We start from the raw sequence: 12,130 nt of genomic DNA, 5'->3' as shown, positions 1-12,130 counted from the left end.
GTGCACACACAGCTCCTTTCAAGGGCATCAACCTTGGAATCTCGCCAAGATGATATGAACCATGGGAAGCCTCCCAGGACTGGGCTCAAGGCCCGAGAGCAAGGAATGCGGTAGATAGAAATTGGTAAATAAGAATGTTAAACAAAGCCAATGTATTCCTTTTATCTGTTGGAGAATGTAATGCGCGGGGGGAGAGAGAGAGAATAAAGGGGAAGGTGGAAAGCTGACAGGCAGAAGCCCGTTAGCAGAGACCAGCTTGCTTGCTTGCTAAAAGCTGTGTTCTGTCTTGTCATTGAACCGCCACAACTGGCGCCCAAACGTGGGGCCCTCAGCACTCACCTCGCCCGGCAAGGGTTTCAGACGCGTCACTCATCCGCTTCGTGGATCCCGGTGAGTATTTTTCGTTGTGGTAAGTATGGGAAGCTCCCTCTCTGCTTTGCAAGTGCAACACCGCAATGAGCTACAGTATTTGCTGCGTAAGGCTCAGCATGACTGCCCCACTCGAGAACTCACTCTCCTGCTACAGGAGGTGAGTGCCCAATGCCCGTGGTACCCTGAAGCCGGAACCCTTAAGCTAGCGGACTGGGAGCGGTTGGGCCAGACATTGCACAAAGAGCCTCGGGCGTCCGTGCAGGCTTTACATGCCTGGCACCTCTGCCGCGACGCGATACAGCGTGTCGCCTCGGACAGGCCCTCCCTCGCGAGGCTGGTGATCTCGCCACGCCCGTCCGCTCCTGCAGCCACCCCCCCTCCTACCGATGCAACACGGTGTGTCACCTCAGAAAGACCCTCTCCCGCGCCAACAGAGGGGCTGCCGATCCCGCCACCCCCGTCCGCTCCTGCAACCATCCCTCCCCCTGCTTCGCCCCCAGTGCCTCTATTACCACCGCCTCCCTGGCCTTCCCCACCGGAGCCGGTGTGTGATCGCCCTCCGCCCGTGGGGCCCCATGCTCCGGGGCCCCCCGGGGGGTCGTCTGCATCTGCTCAGAGGCTTTCGCTGGTGCAACAAATGGTTCACGCAGCGAAGACTCGCTCAGATATTACAGCAGAGGAGCTGGCTGATCTGGTCTCAGTTTGTCCGGTGACCTGGCAGGATGATGGCCAGGGCAACCAGGTTGCAGACTGGGTCAGTTTGCCTTACTCGGTGATCAGAGAGGTAAAGAAAGCGATTCGCGAGTTCGGCCTGACTAGCACGTATGTGCGTGGTCTCATTGAAGGGCTAGGTAGTGGGTACTTCCTGATCCCTGAAGACTGGAAGGCGCTGTTGCGCATGATGCTGACACCCAGTCAGTATGTTATTTGGCTTAGTGAGTATCGGCAGATGGCGGAACGCCAAGCCCAGGTATATAGAGAGCAAGGTATCATTTATGAGCACTTGGCAGGGGAGGGCCAGTTTGCTACCGTGCAGCTGCAGTCTCAACTCCCTCAGGCTGTCTTCCCCATTATTTCCACCTGCGCCCAGCATGCTTTCCGGAAGGTCCCGGATTCGGGCAAGCCTACCAAAAGCTTTGCCAGTATCCGTCAGGGTGCATCAGAGTCCTTTATGGATTTTACCAACAGATTGCAGGAGGCTATCCTCCGACAGGTGGATAACCCTGCGGCAGCTCAGGAGATCCTGTTAAAAATGGCGGTTGAAAATGCGAACGAGGATTGCCGCCGTGCTCTCCAGGCTGCACAAGCCTCTGGAATTCTAGAGCTGTCGGACATGCTGCGGGCGTGCCAAAACATCGGAACCCAAGCACATAAGGCTGGAGTTCTGGCTGCCGCCCTGCGAAAAACCAGGAAGGAGGGGAAGCGTTGTTACCGCTGTGGTAAGGAGGGTCACTTTCAGCGGGAGTGCCGCTCATCGACGGCGCCCGCCCGCCCCTCAAAGAAGTGCCCCAAGTGTCGGAAGGGCTATCACTGGGCTAATCAGTGTCGTAGCGGGTCGGGAAACCGCACAACGGGTCCCCCCCGAACCCAGGGCCAAACGGGGGTGTTTCCCACTCAGACAACTGTTCCTCTGCCTTACAATCCATAGATTCCATGAGGGCGGCGACTGCCGGAAGTACAGGGCTTGATTTGATTATGCAGGAGGACGCTGATTTTCAGTTGCCAGGGGAGGTTTGCGCCATACCTACACAGGTGACGGGACCTCTCCCTGCCGGATTTGTGGGTCTGGTTCTCCCTCGCTCACACGCTGGGAAACAGGGTTTTTTTGTCATCCCAGGAGTCATCGATGCTGATTACACTGGTGTTATTAAGGTTCAGGTGTGGACCCATCTTCCGCAATCGCTCCCGCGTGGACGGTCAATTGCACAATTGATTTTAGTCCCCTATCAGGTGCCAGCCGCAGAGGATCGAACCCGGGGCGGGAACGGCTTTGGATCGACGCTGTCTCAGTCACCGTCTCACAATACGTCCTCTCCACTTGTTGCTCTGACAATGTCAGTCCGCCCCTCAAAACCTCAGTTAACACTTCTCTTAAATAATGTTCCTTTTACAGGGTTGGTGGACACTGGAGCTGATGTTACGGTGATTCGTGATCCGGAGTGGCCAGTCGGTTGGCCAACAGTTCCTTCTAAAGAGTTGTGGGGGATCGGGGGTAGCAAACCTGGGAGCCAAAGTTTGTCTTGGGTCACGGTCTCTAAACCAGGAGGCTGTGCCCTTGCTACAATCCGCCCTTTTGTACTCCCTGTCCACCTCAATATTTGGGGCCATGATTTACTTACAAAGCTGGACACCACCCTCGATATTAATATATAATGGCCCCAAATCCTCCCTCACCCACCTTGCCATCCGCATTACCATTGGTATGGCAATCCTTAGAGCCCATATGGATTGACCAGTGGCCCCTCCCTCTAGAAAAGCTGAAAGCGCTTCATTCACTTGTACAACAATATTTGCATGCACAGCGCTTGGAGAGCTTTACTAGTCCTTGGAATTAGCTGCTGTTATTTTGGCCTTTCAATTTTTTGCTGATTGTCCCTTTAATTTGATTATGGACACGCATTATGTTTATCAGGTAATTGATCATTTACCCCTTGCCCTCATTACCCCTCAGGTCGATGCGGACCTTCTTGGCCTGTTTTTGTCCTTACAGTATTTCATCACCACTCGTAATTTCCCTTATTTTGTTGCTCATATTCGCAGTCATACCCCTCTGCTTGGGCTACTCATTGAAGGCAATGCGCGCGCCGATCGCGCGTTACGTGGTCAGGTAAATTCCCTTTTTTCTGACCCCACTGAAAGCCATTCCTTTTTTCATCAGTCTGCCTCTGTTTTGGCCCGACAATTTCATATTCCTGCTGATCATGCACGTTCTATTGTTCGTTCCTGCCCCCACTGTGCCGCTGCTGCCCCTACCTTTTTTTATGCCGTTAACCCTAGAGGTACCGCAGCGAATCAGCTATGGCAAATGGATGTCACTCATGTGCCACAATTCCGCCCCTATTCCTTTTTACATGTTTCTGTTGATACTTATTCGGGGTTTCTGTGGGCAACCCCACGGCGTGGGGAAGCCACTGCTAAAGTTATTCACCATTTGCTAGCCTGTTTTGCTGTTATGGGTCACCCGAGCCAGATAAAAATGGATAATGCCCCAGCCTATTGCTCCACAGCACTTTTCATCTTTTGTGCCCAATGGGACATCCGTCTCAAACACGGGATCCCTTATAATTCCACAGGCCAAGCTATTGTTGAACGTGCAAATCGCATGCTAAAAATCTTGCTTGACAAACTATTAAAACAAGGGGAGCTGCGTCTCCGAACCTTAGGAGACATTCAGCAACAACTGCATATCCTTTTGTTTCCTTTAAATAATTTAACGCTGAACGCAGATCAGCAGACCCCCGCGGATCGGCATTTTCACAAATGGAAAGACCGCGTGTCTATTACCATCAGCTGCCCGATCCGCAATGGTTGGGCCCAGTGCCTTTAATTACTTGGGGTTGGGGATATGCTGCTGTGTTTCTCCCTGCAGGACCGTTGTGGGTTCCAGCCGGTGTGTGCGACCGGCACTGAAACAGCATGGCATGGCACCAGGGGCTGTCGAACCCCATACCGGAGTTTCAGCTGACCTTGGAGGAGAACGCGGTGCCTCCCAGGTCGACAACGACGGAACGGAAACGGAGGAGACGTAGCATCCCAAGCCAGCCCGTGACATGCGGAGCAGTAAAAGCATTGGTCGCCGCGGCTCAACGAAGACTGGCAGCAAACCAACAGCCAGAGACTCTTGAGACTTTGTTTGTGGCAATTCTCGCCCAAATTACTGCTAATTCTGTACTGATTGTATGCCTTTTGTGCCTGCTATTTCCTGGAGGGGTTGATTCGGGAGTGCTTTCTTCATTACGGGCCCGAATGACATATAACCTATGGGAAAGATTGGCTTTAATAGCAAATGTTACCCACTTTTGTTTATCTGATTCTGTAGCAGCCGGAGAACTGTTAGGTACATGCCTTATTTCAGTATGTCATCACCCTGAGGAAATTGGGAATGAGATGATGCTCGCCGCTTACTCAAACCTCTCTTCCCAGTACTCTAGCATGGCTAATCGGGGCCAGGCCAATCACACTTTACCTTTTTAAGCTTATTTTTTGCTGCTGCTGTGTACAATGTATTCCTTTTTGTTAAGGCTTTGTCGAGACCCGCCCTGGCAGGCTCCACGAGTTATGACCTTGTCTGTCCGGGAGTTAATTGGCTTGCAAATGCAAATTGATGGCTACCATGAGATGGCCGAGCACAAATAAACAAAAAAGGAGGGGATGTAGGATTCATAAAGGTTTATGCGCTTGGCAACATTCAGGGCACACCCGGAGTGTTGTGTAGGAGTAGTGCACACACAGCTCCTTTCAAGGGCATCAACCTTGGAATCTCGCCAAGATGATATGAACCATGGGAAGCCTCCCAGGACTGGGCTCAAGGCCCGAGAGCAAGGAATGCGGTAGATAGAAATTGGTAAATAAGAATGTTAAACAAAGCCAATGTATTCCTTTTATCTGTTGGAGAATGTAATGCGCGGGGGGAGAGAGAGAGAATAAAGGGGAAGGTGGAAAGCTGACAGGCAGAAGCCCGTTAGCAGAGACCAGCTTGCTTGCTTGCTAAAAGCTGTGTTCTGTCTTGTCATTGAACCGCCACAAGGCACGGGCCCAATAGGACAAGAGTTTACAGCTAACCAGGAAGCATGATAATACTGCCGTCAAGTATCAGGGGGTAGCCTTGTTAGTCTGTATCCACAAAAACAACAAGGAGTCCAGTGGCACCACTTCTTCAGATGCAACATTTGAAGAAGTGGTTTTTTACCCACAAAAGCTTATGCCCAAATAAATCTGTTAGTCTTTAAGGTGCCACCAGACTCCTTGTTGTTTTTTTGATAATACTGCTATAATCCTACATCTTGACTTTAGAAAGCAATCCAGCACCACTAAAGGAATGGACAATATAAAGTAGTGCCGTCCTCTCATTTATTTCATTCTGTGATAAGAGCATTATTACAACAATGCAGGGCTGCCTGTGGCTGTTTTTTGCCTCTCACTTACCTGAACTTCAGTGGTATCCTCTTTGCATGGGGAGGGTAAATTGGTTTGTTGTTGTTTTACTTCATTCTGTGAAGACAGATGCGCAAAATGACTCCTCCAAAAAAGCGTCCTACAAATAGTTTGCAGAAAATTCCCTGAGACGTAACAATATGTGCTGAAAATCCCCAACAGCTGGGCTAAAAGAGTTTTTAGATCATTCTTGGTTTAATCTCCATTTGTGTCTTTATTTGTTCTCCCATTGCTCAGACTCACTCTAATGGCTTGTCCCCACTACACTATAACTTAGTATGTGCTATGCTGATATTAGGCATTAGGGTTGACTGCAGCATGGGGCTAACATGTGTAGGTTGGGGGTTTCTCATCTTGGCTATGGGAGAATGCAGCATGGATTGCTGCAGCTGAGAACATTTAGTAAAAAAAATTTGCAGGTGTCCTTTAAAAGTAATATGATGACTTTATTCCATTCAGAAGTTGTCAAAAATTGCATGATGATGTCTTAGTTTTGAGGAAGAAATGTTTCCTACTTTATCCTGCAGCTTACATGGCAATGATCTCATTCATTGTTATTATTCAATGACCTTTCCAGCACTTTTTTTCTAGGAATTTTCCCCTGCTATTTTCAAATGTGTGCTGGGATCAGATATTACAGTGATGAGGACCATACAAGTATAGACTGATAGATTTTTAACTTCCACTTTGACAGCCACCAAAGATGGTTTAAGATCTCATCCAATTCATTGTACGGGCTACAAACTTAACTGCTGTCTTGGGATAAAAGTGAGAGTGCTGTCAACTTAGTCAAACTGATGCTGATAAGGAATAAGATCCTGTTTTCTTTCTTATTTCTTTTTTGTCCTGAAATCTGCTTATAAGGCTGCACAGGGGGATCCAGGGCAAAAACCCAGAGAAAAGGCCTCGGGGTGGGCTGGAAGGTGGAGGTTTGGGCAAGGAGTCTGCCTTGCACTCCACCCATAGCAGCAGTCTCCTACCCTGCAGGGCTGGACCTGGCTCCCCACTCTGGGTGTTACAACAGGGTGGCAGCACCTGGATCATGAGCCAGTGGCCTTCAAACCTGGCATGCTGGGTTGCAGCACCACTCAGGTGTGCGCCAGGTCTCAATGTCACTCTGTTTGATGACCGTCTCATATGGGCAGCCCAGAGCACACTGCCCCTTTCACCCATGCTCCGGCGGCCCTGCTTGTAAGAAGGGGGCAGGGTACCTAAAAATACTTGAAAAATAAAAGATAAATTGGATAGTTCTTGTATTACCACAAATCAGTATGTTAGCTGAAGAACAAAGGGTGGAACAGGAATGTATATTGTGTAGAGTGTACCTATATGTAAAATAAGATTGTTTACATAGTCCAACAACGACTCAAATTCTTCAGGAAGATCTACTACAATTGACTACTGTATGGAAAGTCTACTCTGGGTGTAAGCAAGGGCCTGTGGGGAGAGATGGCATATTTTATTTCTACTTTAAACTATTCTGAGAGAGGTGTAATTCAATGAGTGTTAAAACAAGTTGGTTGTATTTGAAGCCTGTGGTTGATGAGAGCTGTTATGATATTAATCAACTTCCTCCTTGGCAGCTATCACAGATGCCAAAGGTTAGTAATTCCCGGACTGGATGAAAGCAAGGTAAGAATAGGGTTGGGGGTGGGGGCAGAAGGAAGCACCGGCCCTAACCCAGACTCATCACAAAGTTACACGTCCTCTTTTAGTTTATTTTATATGTTTAGGTGGCCAGAGGGGGTCCAGATCTCTAAGCCTCATTCAGCCACCAGATGGAACAACAGGCATCCAGTCATGGGAGCCTCAATGTGCTATACAAAACCTGGGACTATGAAAGAAGTTATACGTGTTTAAATATTGTTTTTGTTTTGTAGCTGAAGCCTGCCATAATGGCCATGTAGTCATACAAGTCAAATTCTTGCTCTAGCTACCAGGGCTGGCCTGACAATGGATGTTGCAGGAAAGAACACTGAACAAAGGTAAGAAAAAGGACGAGCTGGGTGGGAAATGGTTTTCCATTCTGCTAGAGTTTTCAAGATTTTTGAAATTTTTTCAGTGTCCCAAGTTGGGGTGAAAAATTGAAATCATGAAAACTGTTGCAAACCTGTAATCTGACATTGTTTTTAGATTGGGTCTATCAAAATGTTTCATTTTAATATTTCTGAAATTTTTTTTTCAATCATTTCAAAACGTTTTGTTTTGATTTTGAGTTTTCAATTTTTTTTGAACTTTTCAAAGTCTAAATGAACTAAAATTTTGAAACAAAAAGTAATTTCAAACTGGAAACTGGAACTTTTGCTTTAGCAAATGTTGAATCGGGAGATTCATCAAAACTGACCTTTTCCCCTGAATGGTTTCATTTTTGACAAATCAGCAAGTTCTGATGCAAAAATGTTTAGTCAGCAAGCTCCTGACCAGCTGCAGTTCTTGGCCCTTGTAAGAGAGGAGCACAACAATCTCCCCTTCCTTATGGAAGTTTTATTGGTCTGCTTTATATGGGTTCATTATATGACCAGATAAATTCAACGGGAGGTGATGATGGTAAGATGTGTTTCTGGGAGCCAGATAGGAGGCATGGGAGTAGAAAGACTTAAGAACCCCCACTACATGTAAATGTTGGGTGGGGAAGTTATTCTGATGTGAGTCTGTGGCTGAAAACTACTTTTCCACTTCTTATCGGGCTTTCATTTGTAGTGAGCTACATATTTGTTACCTGAAAGAAAAGTGCAGGAAAAACATTTTTCAAGTGTTTTCATATCAGGGCTCGTATAGGAAGCACAGTGATACTTTAGTTATGATCACATTTTTTCTTCCTTCTTTCAGGGAGATTGTGGGGTTTTTTTAAATTCTCCTTTGCTTTTCTATGCCTTTCCCCTTTTTTCAATCCATCTATTAAGAGCCAGTTGTTGAGAATTGGGGGTACTCAGCAACTTATATGTACTATGACCTAAGTACTCTCTCATCCTCTTCTCTGCACTGTTTTAACATATGTATTGCTCCTCCCACTTTTTTCATGTAATGTCTTTTTCTTTCCTCATTTTCTCTTTCTTCCTTGTCCCTCACAACCTTCTAATCCTAAACCACACTCTTCCTTCTTCCTTACCATTGCATCTCTCTCCCTTCTGTCTTAAGCTTCTCCCTTACCCCGCCCCTTGTCTGCTTTCTCCCATTCTTGCTTCCTTCATCAGTAGGATACATCTTTATCCTTCCTGTGTTGTTTCTGTCTATTGTTCTGTGGGTCTTATGCAGCAGCAACCTGGAAGCTGTTAGAACAGAACAGGTGAAGAAGAACTATTTTTGGATTCAGGATTTTTGTTCCTGACTCCTAGTACTCACCTGCTTTTGTAGTTTTTTTTGTCCTGGTTTTTTAACACCCTTCCATATCTTAATTTTTCTTCTTCCTGGGCTTGTGTTCTTTATCTCAGTCTGTGCAGGGATTTGGGGACCACCTGTGCAGTTAATGGAAGAATTAATGAAGGAATGTGAAAGAACCCAGGGCACTTTGCTATTTTTAGGTAACATACTCTTCCAAGTTATGTAATGTCATTTTTCCTCTGAGATACCAATCAGCTAGAATTTGGTTTCACACAGGATCTTTCACATCAAAATGCTTTACAAGAAGTTGAGTTAGATACTGATATATCAGTGGCTGTGTGAGAAAATAAATCTGTAGGGTCTGATCTGGCACTCCCTGCTCAGGCAAAATTCCTGTGGAAGTTAACAGGAGTGTTGCTTGGGTAAAGATGTCAGAATCCAGCCATTAATTGTTTAAAGATATCTCTTACCCAATATATGGGTATTTTTACACTTGCTATGTCATGCATCATATGAATGACAACATTCCTGACACACAAGATGACAGGGAATATGGGTGATGAGAAGATCATACCTCCCAGCTGTCCCATTTTACAAGGGAGGTCCTTCATTTTAATGCTTGATTCTGCTGTTTTATCTTATCTGTGTTAATTATGACCCATCCAAGCCAGCTAGGAGCACTGGGAGCTCCTAATGGGGCAAAGCAGCTCTGCACAGCTTCCAATGTAAGACAGTTCCCTAAAAGGCACAGTCCAGGCCTTACTTTGATAAATTACTTACAGCCTGAGTTGAGACTGTTGCTTATATCAGAAATTTCAGCACTATGAACTTAACTTTCCAGACTGGTTATTTTCTTGTGTCCTTCATTTTGGGGTTTTACTCCACATTTAGATTCCAAAAAGTTGAGAATTAGCAGAAGTAACAGGCATTGGATGGGTGGGTACTGCGCATATCTCAAACTACTAGCAGCTACACTCCTTCTTCAGTAATATCTCTACTCTTTCCCCCCCCCCCCCCATCTGTTTTACTTTACAGTTGGCTTACTTAAGGAGGCCATCTGACCACATAACTCCTAAACATATGCTCTACATCAAAAACTGACACACAACACAATGCTTTTCAGATTTTGAAAGGAAGGAGGGAAGGCTATCTCAAAAGCAAATATTTTAAGGGGAAGTGAAGAATCTAGTCTAAACAAATATTAAGTTCTGTCAACAATGGTTCACAAAACCAAGCTAGCTAAAACCTTTTAACATAACCAGAACAGTGCTTGACAGCTGATTTTGAACAGTAGGGAAGAATCAATTTTGAAATCATTTTTCCAACATGGTTCAGGTTTGTAATTAACACTTTTTGATACGCAAACGGTTTAGTTGGTACGCCACACCACAGTAGGCACTCATTTTCTTTTTCAATATTTGTGCTGCAAACAGACCCAGGAATGTCTATAAAACAGAATAAAAGCTTAGGTGCTGGAGGCTCAAATGTTCTAGTCCCAGTTCTGCCACTGCCTAGGGTAAAACTTCACCTCTCCATCTCAGTTTCCCCATTGTTAAAAGAGGGATATAATGCTTACCTACCGCCCAAGATCATTGTGAAGATTACTTTTATGTCCATACCACATTATAGACGTGGTAAGTAGTATGACAGACTCCCTGTTAGAAGGTTTCAAAAAGTTTATGAACTTGATTATCAAATGCTTTGTAGACATTTTGGGCCTGATTCTCATTGACACTGGCCACTTTACGCCATTCTGGCAGTAATTTATGCCCACTCTAAGGCCTCCTTACATTTCCAAAGAAGTGTAAATAGTCCTTAGGACAAATGAGAACAAGGTCCACTACGAATGTGGTTATTACCTGGACCAGGCTTTGGGACAGATCCTCAGTTCTGCAAAAGCCAAAGAAATCTTAGGAATTTACTCAAGGCATAACAAGTAAGTGACAGAGCTCAGTAGTTTTTGGCTCTCCATCCTACTCTCAGATCACATCTCTCTATGGTTTTGACTACAGTACAGGAAATTCGGAGTGCTAACTACCATTAAGGCATGACCCCCACTTGAATATAACACATCTCACGTCCACACACAAAATGATGCACAGGCTCTCACACTAGTGCCTGACACTACCACTAGTCTTGCTTTGAGCCCCCAACCCTCCAGTATATCCATCTATACTGCACCTTGATTGAGTGCATTTTCTTTTCTGTCTTGAGAAAAAACAAACAAGGAAAAAAGAACCCCGCAGTGACTTCGGCAGCACGTGCCTTTGATATCCCTGGTACTTAGAACCCCTGGCATTGGTGACAGAACCTTTCCAGCTGCATTTGTGGCACACTATGACAGTCTGTTCAGCATCAGCACCCACACAGGAATTACTCACAGATTCCAACCCTGCCTCAGACTCTGTGGTCTCCAGCCCCATCCCCTCAGCCAAACTTACTTCCTTACTTTACAGGGGTGACACCAGGATTAATCAATTTTTCAGTTCTTGACTCCTCTGCATCTTGTGCTGATGTAGTAAGAAGTTGCAGTGCTTTATAACTTATCATCTGTGACCACTGATAATACATCCATACCCTATGGCCACAAGGATGCTGGAACAATTTGTACAGTGGGTGTGCCGAGAGCCACTGAACCAAACTGTAAACCCTATGTATGATGGAAACCACTTCAAGCCAGGGGGTACTGCAGCACCCCTAGTTCCAACACCTATGCATGGCACAAGAATATGGAATCATGGCTCTCCCGTGCCGTTACAATACAAAGCTCTCCACTTGCTAAGCTGTCTTGTTACTAATACACTTTGCCCATAGCAGCAATGAGAACCCAGGAGGCAAGGAACTTCGTTTTCTTTGCTGCCCAGACACTGGCCACCAAGTCCAGGCTCAAGGAGCAGAGGGAAGTGGAAAGCTTCCTCTGTGCATCCCGCTAGTGCTGCACCTAGAAGGGGCAATGCTGCTGGGGGGCACCCCTCACATGGCGCTGCCCCCCACTCCCTGCCCTGCACGCGGGCATGGCGGGAGTCAGAGCAGCCAGGGACCAGGCTGGGGGGCGGGGTGGAGCAGCGCCCCGCCCGGCCAGAGGCAGGAAAACAAGAGCACGTTTCCCTGCAAGAGGCCAGCCCCGCCCCCTTCCCCTGCTCAGCCAATCCGGCGGGACTAGTTGCCGGGGCGGGGCTCAGGCGGCGACACTCCTACGAGCCTCGCGGTTCGCGCCGCGCTACCTTCTCCCGCGGCTGCGGCTGGAGCCTACCTGCCCCCCCCCCCCTCCGCGCGCGCCCCG

At 46.9% G+C, this 12,130-nt stretch overlaps 1 long non-coding RNA gene across 1 annotated transcript; it reads left to right on the top strand.

Moving 5' to 3' along the window:
• Positions 1–280: 280 nt before the first annotated feature.
• On the top strand, positions 281–5,019 carry LOC141983358 (uncharacterized). Its single transcript, XR_012638352.1, has 3 exons — positions 281–390; positions 3,133–3,199; positions 3,962–5,019. It is a non-coding gene; the product is annotated as an uncharacterized LOC141983358 (long non-coding RNA).
• The last annotated feature ends 7,111 nt before the right edge of the window (positions 5,020–12,130 follow it).

Source organism: Natator depressus, chromosome 1, assembly GCF_965152275.1.
Source record: "Natator depressus isolate rNatDep1 chromosome 1, rNatDep2.hap1, whole genome shotgun sequence".
NCBI lineage: Eukaryota > Metazoa > Chordata > Testudines > Cheloniidae > Natator > Natator depressus.
Note: the sequence above shows the minus strand (reverse complement) of the source record. Positions and strands in the feature narration are given on the sequence as shown.